Here is a 9,251-nt window from a genome sequence, read left to right on the forward strand (position 1 = left end):
GATTACAGAGAGTGTCTTTACTGGCATTGATTTTGAATTCTATTGACCATAAGCAGCTCTCGATTGTAGGATAGAGAAGCATGGTTGTGATTGGTCACAAGAGAGCAAGGGTTCTGATCAGTTCCAGAGCTAAGAGGAGTACTAGTACTTACAGATGCAAAGGTAACCTAGATAGCTCCAGGCTAAGAAAAGTGCTATTATTTACATTTGCAGGGGAACAAGGGCTCTTTAAACAGCAACATGCAGAGCAAGAAAGTGGTGATCACAGCTCTCCAAGAATAAAATCTAATACAAATCAATTAAATTTATTTGGTATTCCAAATTGCCAATTTGTATTTTTATTCACTACAGGGGATAAGAGTATTCATGTACTTTTGCATTTCACTACCTACTTTAGTCTCTTCTGAATAATTAATATGGTGAATTGAACTAATAGTTAAAAGTGTCACCATGGTATGGAACTTTCTGAACCCTGGGAGCAACAGAAAAGTGCCAATGAAGCAGCAAATAGTGTGGGTGTGGCCCCAGGAAACCCTGAGGCTCTAATATATTTACCTTGAAATACTGAAAACTTGAGGATCCCCAGAACTAGTTCTGAAAACAATAGCTATTAGTAGCTAAATCCTGAAGCACAGTGCCTTCCCCCATAGTAAGCAAATAGATCCTCATTTTAACATAAAATTCAAAGTGAAGAAATAGATTGGGCAGATGAACAAACTCCAGAAAAAGTATAGACCACAAAAAGCTACTATGGGGACAGGGAAGACCAAAATGAAAACTTAGAAGACAACAATGTGGGGGGCAAAAACGAGTACAGAAAAGCCTCAAATGAAATGCTAATTGGATCCAAGTCCAGCAAGCATTCCTAGAGTAGTTTTAAAAAGATAAGAATGGTAAAGGAAAATCAGGAAAAAAAAAACTGGAATTTCTTGCCAAAAAAAAAATGTAAAAATAAAATAAATAGCTTAGTAAAAGAGCACAAAAATTCACTGAAGAAAAGAACTTAAAAAGCAAAATTGGTCAAATGGGAAAAGAGGAACAAAAATTCATAGAGGAAAATAATTCCTTAAAAATTAGAATTGGGCAAGTAAAAGCTCAAGATTCCGTCATACTTCAAGAAACAATAAAACAATGTCAAAAGAAAGAAAAAATAGAAGCAATGTGAAATATTTCACTGGAAAAAAAAAACTGGCCTGGAGCTAGATTGAGAAGAAATAACTTAAGAATTATTGGACAATCTGAAAGCCATTATCAAAAAAAAAAAATAGCATAGATATTATATTTAACTAAATTACAGAGGAAAACTGTCCTAATATCTTAAGTGCAGAGAGTAAAATAGAAATTGAAAGAATCTACTAAATCATTTTCTATATGAAATCCCAAAATGAAAACTCCCAAAAATATTAGAGCCAAATTCTAGAACTCCCAGATTAAGGAGGAAATGTTACAAGAAGTCAAAAAGAAACAATTCAAATGTTGTGAAGACATATTCAGGATCACACAAGATTTACCTGCTTCCATATTAAAGGAGTGGAGGGCTTGAAATGCGATACTCCAGAGAGCAAAGTATCTACTATTACAACCAAGAATAACCTACCCAGCAAAACTGAATATTATCTTTCAAGGGTTGAAATGGATATTTAATAAAATAGCGAACTTTCAAGCATTTCTAATGAAAAGATCAGAGCTGAATAGAAAATTGGACATTCAAACAAAACTCCAGAGAAACTTAAATTAAAAAAAAAACATGAAAGAGTAATCATAAGGTACTCAATGTAGTTAAACTGCTTACATTCCTATGTGAGATGATACATGTTAACGCCTAAGAATTTTATCATTATTAGGTCAATTAGAAGAAGCCTGAATAAACAGAAACTATAAAGAGTGAGTAGATTATGATGATGATTTCCCAAAAAATATAGAGGTAAGAAAAAGGGATACACTAGAAGAAAAGAAAGGGAGAGGTAGAATGGGGAAATTTTTCTAACATAAAGGAAGTGTGCAAGGAAGAATTTTTATAGTGGAGAGGAAAACATGAAAAGTGAACAATTCTTGAACCTGTCATTGGAATTTATTTAAAATGGAAAGAATATACACACCTACACACACACATATACACAACACACTCACTCACTCTCAGTGGGGTATAGAAATGTATCTTACCCAATAGAAAATAAGAGGAGATAATAGTTATAGGAGTGAGGAGATGATAAAGGGAGGAAATTTTGGAAGAGGCAGTTATTAGGAGCCAAACAGACTTTTAAGGAAGACCAGGCTAAAATCACAGAGCAAGGAAAATGGGATAGAGGGAAATGCAGTCAGTGATCATAATCTGAATATGAATGAGATGGGCTAACACATAGAATAGAGACCAAGAGCAGAATAGAGAATGCTCCAAAGTTTCTCCACAGTATTTCCACTACATGTGAAGTAAAACATTTATTAAATACCTACTCTTGTGTCAGACACTGTGCTAAGCATTAAAGATACAAAGAAAGGGGAAAATGTCCCTCTTCTCAAGAAGCTCACATTCTAATGAAGGTGACAGCTTTCCTGGAAGGAAGTTTCCCAACCTCCTCCATATGGAAAAACTCTCTTTTTGACCTTGTCCAACAATGACTTCTTATTCTGCAGATTATGTCCATCATTTCTCTTTCAGGGGGTAGATGATAGATGCTTCATCATTATTCTGAACAAAGTCCAGTTCTCCATTATACAAATGCAGTACAGTATAACTATATGCTATTATCATTGACTATTTTTGATGGCAAAGAGGCATGCTGTTGGTATGCTGAGAGAAAAAAAAGCAATGAATTTTACAGGAATATTTATCTAAAACTTTTTATTGTCTTATGAACTTTCAAGATGTCACTGTAGTCATTTGTACATATTTCTATAAGACATAAGAAGAAATAGGCAGAAATTTATAATCTCATCAACACATACACCAAAAAAATAAGTATTACAACCTTCAAATAAACCAGACTAGAAATACCACTGTTTAGGTATTAAAACAGAATTAAGCAATATATTTCATTTGAAAAATATAGATATGCAGTTGCCAGTACAATCTGTCTAGTTTGTATGCAAAGTAGTTATTATTTAAATTTATAGATGAAAGAAACTGAGACACAGAAAAGGTTAGAATTTTAATCAGGAGTGTATAAGAAATATTTAATGCAGAACAAGATTGGTTTTCTGCCACTGGACAAGTTCTGCCACAATCCTAAAGAGCTTAAAGATTCTTAGAAGGCATACTGCCCTTTCAAATTAATAATCTAGAAATTTTCTTTCTTTCTTTTTTTCTGAGGCAATTGGGGTTAAGTGATTTGTCTAAGGTCACATAGCTAGGAAGATTTAAGTGTCTGAGGCCAGATCTGAAATCAAGTCCTCCTGACTTCAGGGCTGGCGCTCTATCCACTGCACCAATTAGCTCCCTCATAGAAACTGTGATTTGATAATCCAATCCCTGAAGTGCTTTGGTACATTTCAACTTAACATTGACACATTCTTTCCCTTTTCGAATTATAATCATATTAATGAAAATGAAGTATTTCTGACTTTATTGTTCCAATCACTAAACTTTTCTTTAAGGACTTATATAACACCTCTTTGTCTAGCCCACTGGCCAGCCAATTGCTTTTCATTGTGTTTATAAAGGATTTTGAATACTTTTAAACTGGTATTAATAAAATGCATTATGATCTTGGTAATAGTTCAATCAGCTAAATTAATTAGAGTGAATTTTTAAAATCTATTTTTATCTAGGATAAAGTTTGATAGTGAAATTCCAAAAAGGTTCAACTGGAAAACTTGGATAACTCCTTCTTTTGTGCCTTTATCCTTATTTTCTTCTTTTTCTGTAACAACTTCCCTCTTCCCCCTCCCCCAACATCTTCCCTATGGTATCCTTTTCCTCTGAATTTTATCTACAGCCACTTTTCTTACCAATAACATTTTCTTCCCAAAAGAAAACCACTATCAGGGAGAGATACAAAGTGTCTAGGTCATTAATCCTAAAAAATCCCACAGTATATATGTAGGTATGTATATATCCACACACCTTCCCTTTTCTCCCTCCCTGCCCAGAAGTGCATTATAAGTACATTGAGAATTTAGTGTCAGAGAAATTGAAGAATGAGAATTTGAAGTTTTTCAATTGTCCTCAAGAGATAGGAGTTATTTTCAAAAGTCAGTTTTAATCAGGTTTGTTCTCTCCCTCCTCCTCAGTTGAACAAGAACACCAAGATCTCCCAGAAATAAATTCACATTGTTAAAAATGAAGAAAACTCCCTTTTTGACCTTGTCCAATAATGACTTTTTATTCTTCAGATTATGTCCATCATTTCCCTTTTGGGGGTAGATGATATGCTTCATCATTAGTTCTTTGGAACTGTGGTTTGCTGTTGCATTGAACAAAGTTCTAAAATCTTTTAAAGTTATTTTTCTCCATAAGATTGTTGTCATAAAAATTGTTGTCCTGACTCTGCTTACTCCATACTGAATCAATTCATATCAATTCTTCTTAGTTTTCTTTTCTGAAGTGACTGTTCATCGCTTCATTTCTTATAGCACAATAATATTGCATAATTCTTTTAACCATTTCCCACTGGATATATACTAATCACCTCTCCCCTAAATGCTCTTTCCAGTTTTACAAAAAGAAGTTATTTTTGTAGGTAAGGGTCAGTTCCCTTTGTTATTGACCTTTTTGTGATATGTCAAGTAGTGATATTACTGCATTAAAAATATGCACCATTAAATGACTTTTGAAGCATTAATTTCAAATTGTTTTAAGGATGACTGTACCAATTCATAGTTCCATCAACAGTATACTGGTGAACTTGTTTTCCCACAGTGCTCCAACATGTCATTTCCTTTTTTCTTAACTTTGATAACCAGATAATTATTAGGTAGAATCCCAGAACTTTAATATTTTACTTATGTAATTATTAGTGATATGTAGCATTTTCTCATATGGCTGCTGATAGCTTTATCTGTCTTTCACCATTTATCTATTATGGAATTATATCTTGTGATTACAAAATTGAATCAATTTTTATATCTTGTGTTACAAAGATATATTTGTTTCTGTGTTTTGTAATTTATAATTTTCTTAGTTATCTTTTCTTGCTTTAGGTATCAGGACAATGTGTATATCACAGAAGGAAACTGTAATTCTCTTCTGTGGTGCAAAGTTCAGATTAAAAAGTATCATCCCAAGCAGGACCAGGAGATCATTATATACTTCAACAACAATACTATATGATGACCAGTTCTGATGGACCAGGCCATCCTCAGCAACGAGATCAACCAAATCATTTCTAATGGAGCAGTAATGAACTGAACTAGCTATGCCCAGAAAAAGAACTCTGGGAGATGACTAAAAACCATTACATTGAATTCCCAATCCCTATATTTATGCACACCTGCATTTTTGATTTCCTTCACAAGCTAATTGTACAATATTTCAGAGTCTGATTCTTTTTGTACAGCAAAATAACGTTTTGGTCATGTATACTTATTGTGTATCTAAGTTATATTTTAATATATTTAACATCTACTGGTCATCCTGCCATCTAGAGGAGGGGGTGCGGGGGTAAGAGGTGAAAAATTGGAACAAGAGGTTTGGCAATTGTTAATGCTGTAAAGTTACCCATGTATATATCCTGTAAATAAAAGGCTATTAAATAAAAAAATAATAATAAAAAAAATAAAAAGTATCATCCCACATAGAGATAGTTTTAAGAAATTTTATTGCTACTCACAAGGGAAGGAGGACAACAGCTTCTAGCAGGGACAATCTCAATGTGTGAACTACATGCAGAGTGGAAAGCAAGCCAGAGGAGTATGTAGACCTTAAATGAAGGTCCCCAAACCCTCAGAGCCTTAATTTAATTCATTTAAATATCATTTGAGACAAAAGTCAGGATTATACAATAGGAAACTGGCTTATTACCTTAAAAAAAAACAATAAAATGAGAGTATTTCTAATTCTAATAGGGAGCTTGACATACAAAACTGAAAAGTAGGAATAAAGAATAAAGAAGTTGAAAACAAATCTAATGATGTCATCTAATAAAAGCCTAGAATGGTAGGCTGGGAATATACAAGTAAAGTCAGTTTTCTTTCCCTAGTTTTGCAAATAATTTTGTGATATTTGAATTGATTTTTCTTTTAATGTTTGACTTGTATTAATCGATTATAATTTCTTTCTATTAGTTCACTTGTAAATCCTCCTGTTTTTGGAGTTGGATTTTTCCTTCAGGAACTTATTTGTGATTTGTTTAGTTTCTTTTTCCTGATATTAAATTATTGAAATAATGTTTCTTCTTTTTCTAATCTGAGTTTTTTACATTTTATGTTTCCTCTATTTCCTCTACATTATGAATTTTGCTGCCATGAAACTGAACAAAGAGATGGTTTCTGCTTTTCTCACTAATATTATTTATTTTCAGAAAAGGAGCTTTCAAAATATCCAGATGATTTCTAAGGAAAATTCCATAGATTTTTCACTTGACCACTTTAAAAAAGTATATTTTAGCCATGTGGAAAATTCAATAACAATAAAACTAAAGAGTGGGAATTTAGGCTCTTTCAAAGTCCTTAAGATAAAGAAATAAAACTTTAACTCAGATTCAAAGTGTCTAATAACTGGAAATTTAAATTATTTTTCCATATGGTAACTTGAAGATTTTTAGCTCAAACAGATGATGCAAGATAAAGTAAGCACATTTTCATTTCTGGAAGAGGAAGCCCAGCTAGGAAAGAGAATGATCCAAATATATTTTGTACATAAACAGTCAATATATCAATTTTAGGACAAAGTTTCTAAATGGAAATTTTCCTCCTTTGCTTCCTTCTTTTAATCAGGAAAAAAGTACGGATTATTATCCATAAGTCTTCCTTAAATGGATAGCTAAGACATAGAAGAGCATTTATGTACAGAATTCACAGGCCTTAATATTATAGCCCAAGTAATTCTCTGTTCCCTTTACTTTTCCCCTCCCTTCCTATTTAACTACAGTTTCTCAGAAATGTCATCATTCTGGCATTCCCATAACTGCTGCATCACTGCTTAGGTAACTAATTCATTATGAAATCAGAAAGGCTCTAATTTTACATCCGTCTTTCCTCTACCAGTCACCATTCTTAAAAATCCCAAGCATCACTCCTTGGTTATTAAGTATTTTCATAAAAGTCATAATCACCAAGCATAGCTAGTCACATGTTCCTCATACCATTTTTACTATACAGAAATGACAAAAGAATGTCTGTCCAGACATTTTCACAATAGAGATGAAATAACCATGCTATTCATGTGCCTGCCATTGCTATTAGTAGTGTCCTGCCCTGACAATGTGACCTGACAGACTACAATCATCTGTATGACCTCAGCTCTATTGCAAAATAGAAAAGGAATGAATATTAAGATACCTCTTATAATCTTCTTCCATGAGAGTTCTGTATTCTCACTAGCAATAATTTCTTCTTTCATGTTCTTTCTCTGCTGGTGAGTTTGGCAATAACATTCTACCATGTTATATGTCAGAGAAAGGTTGGTTGATTTATTTGATGAAGTCAATTTACCTCATTGAAAGTAAGTAATAAGCTATGCAAATACCAAGTGGGAACAATAAATCTACTTCAAGGGTGCCTAACTAAAATGATTCTCAACTGACAATGTGGAGGATAAGCACACCAGTAAGGACTCAAACTATGGAAATTAGAGAATCGCTATTCACTCCTCAGATGTAAATCTTAAACCTTGGAGAGAAAGGAAAAGCCTGTTCTGTGACCCAAGTATCACTTCTGAAAGTGGGAGCTGGAATAAAGATCCTCAGAGCTTATATGTGCTATATGCAGAAGAGTGAAAATGGCCTAAAAAAAAAAAAATTGCTTTGTAGTCCATATCAATTCAACAAATATTAACTGCCTTCTATGTTTAAAAAAAGTCACCATTCTGGATGCTGAGAATACAAAGATGAAAAATATTATAGTCCATGCTTTCAAGGAGTTCACATACTAGTAGGCAGATAAGACATAGACACAAGTAAATATAATACAAGTGAGGCAATGGGAGAGGTCAAAATGATAATCTGCTGCATGACACCTTTCCCAAATCCCTTATTATTCTCTCTTCCAAACTACCCTGGATTTAACTAGATTTTATATATTTATATCTGTGGACCTTAAATTTATGTAAGAATTTATTGTCTTACCTATTAATGTTTAAGTGTTTTATGAGTACAAATTATTTTTTCATTACACTTGTATCCTTAGCATATCATCGTATACATGGTAGACACTTAATAAGTACTGGTTGATTGGTTGCCCTGAATGATTCAAAGATGGATAAATTGCTTCTAGCTGGGAAAATATTAGATGTTAAAAGAACATCTTAGGTAGCAATTAAACTGGATCTGGAAAGAAGAAAAGAATGTCCAGAGATAAGAGATGAGAGAATCTTTTCCAAGCATCGCATATGATAACTAGGTCCCATTCTCTTTTTTTTTTTTTCCTATACAAGACATAATCATTATAGTCAAAAACATGGGACTGAGATTCAGGGGACTAGTTTCTATTCTGCCACTATTTTGTTTTGTAAATGACTTTAGGCAAATTACTTAATCTCTCCTACTTTCGATTTCTTCATCCATTTCCATCTATGAGAAGGGAGTTAGAGAGGGAAAAATAAACAAAATAAATTATAAAGTATAAAGTATCTTCTAGAACGAATAGTTTATGATTCTATGTTGAACTAGAATATGAATCTTCTTTGTCAAGTACTATGGCACTGAACTGAATTTTACAAATTTTTAATTTCTCCAAGTCCTAGTGTAACTAAAAAACCCTCACTTCCAATCTCCTATACTGGTACACTTTCTATGGAGCTAAGTCTGTACTCAGGCCTTTTCTAGTAAGCCCTCTGTTTAGACCCCATATTAAAGGACATGGACACTTGTAGCTCCTGACTGATTCCTGATATTTCCTGTTGGGATATCTCAGGAATATGTCAAAGATTATAGGAGAATTCTATTTTAGCTCCCTCACTATCTTTTGAACACTCAACTTGGAGAGTTCTTTCTAAGTCTTTGACCAATCTCCCTCAGACTTGAAGTAGGAGGAAAAGAGGGAATTTCTATGTTCACTCCCCTTTTCAAGAAGCAGAAATAGTAGCTAGAGGCATAGAACAGTGAAAGGACAGGAAAGTGAAAGACAAGAAAGTTTGCTCGTCTAGATGAGATTAA

The sequence above is a fragment of the Sarcophilus harrisii genome, chromosome 5, assembly GCF_902635505.1.
Source record: "Sarcophilus harrisii chromosome 5, mSarHar1.11, whole genome shotgun sequence".
Taxonomy (NCBI): Eukaryota; Metazoa; Chordata; class Mammalia; order Dasyuromorphia; family Dasyuridae; genus Sarcophilus; species Sarcophilus harrisii.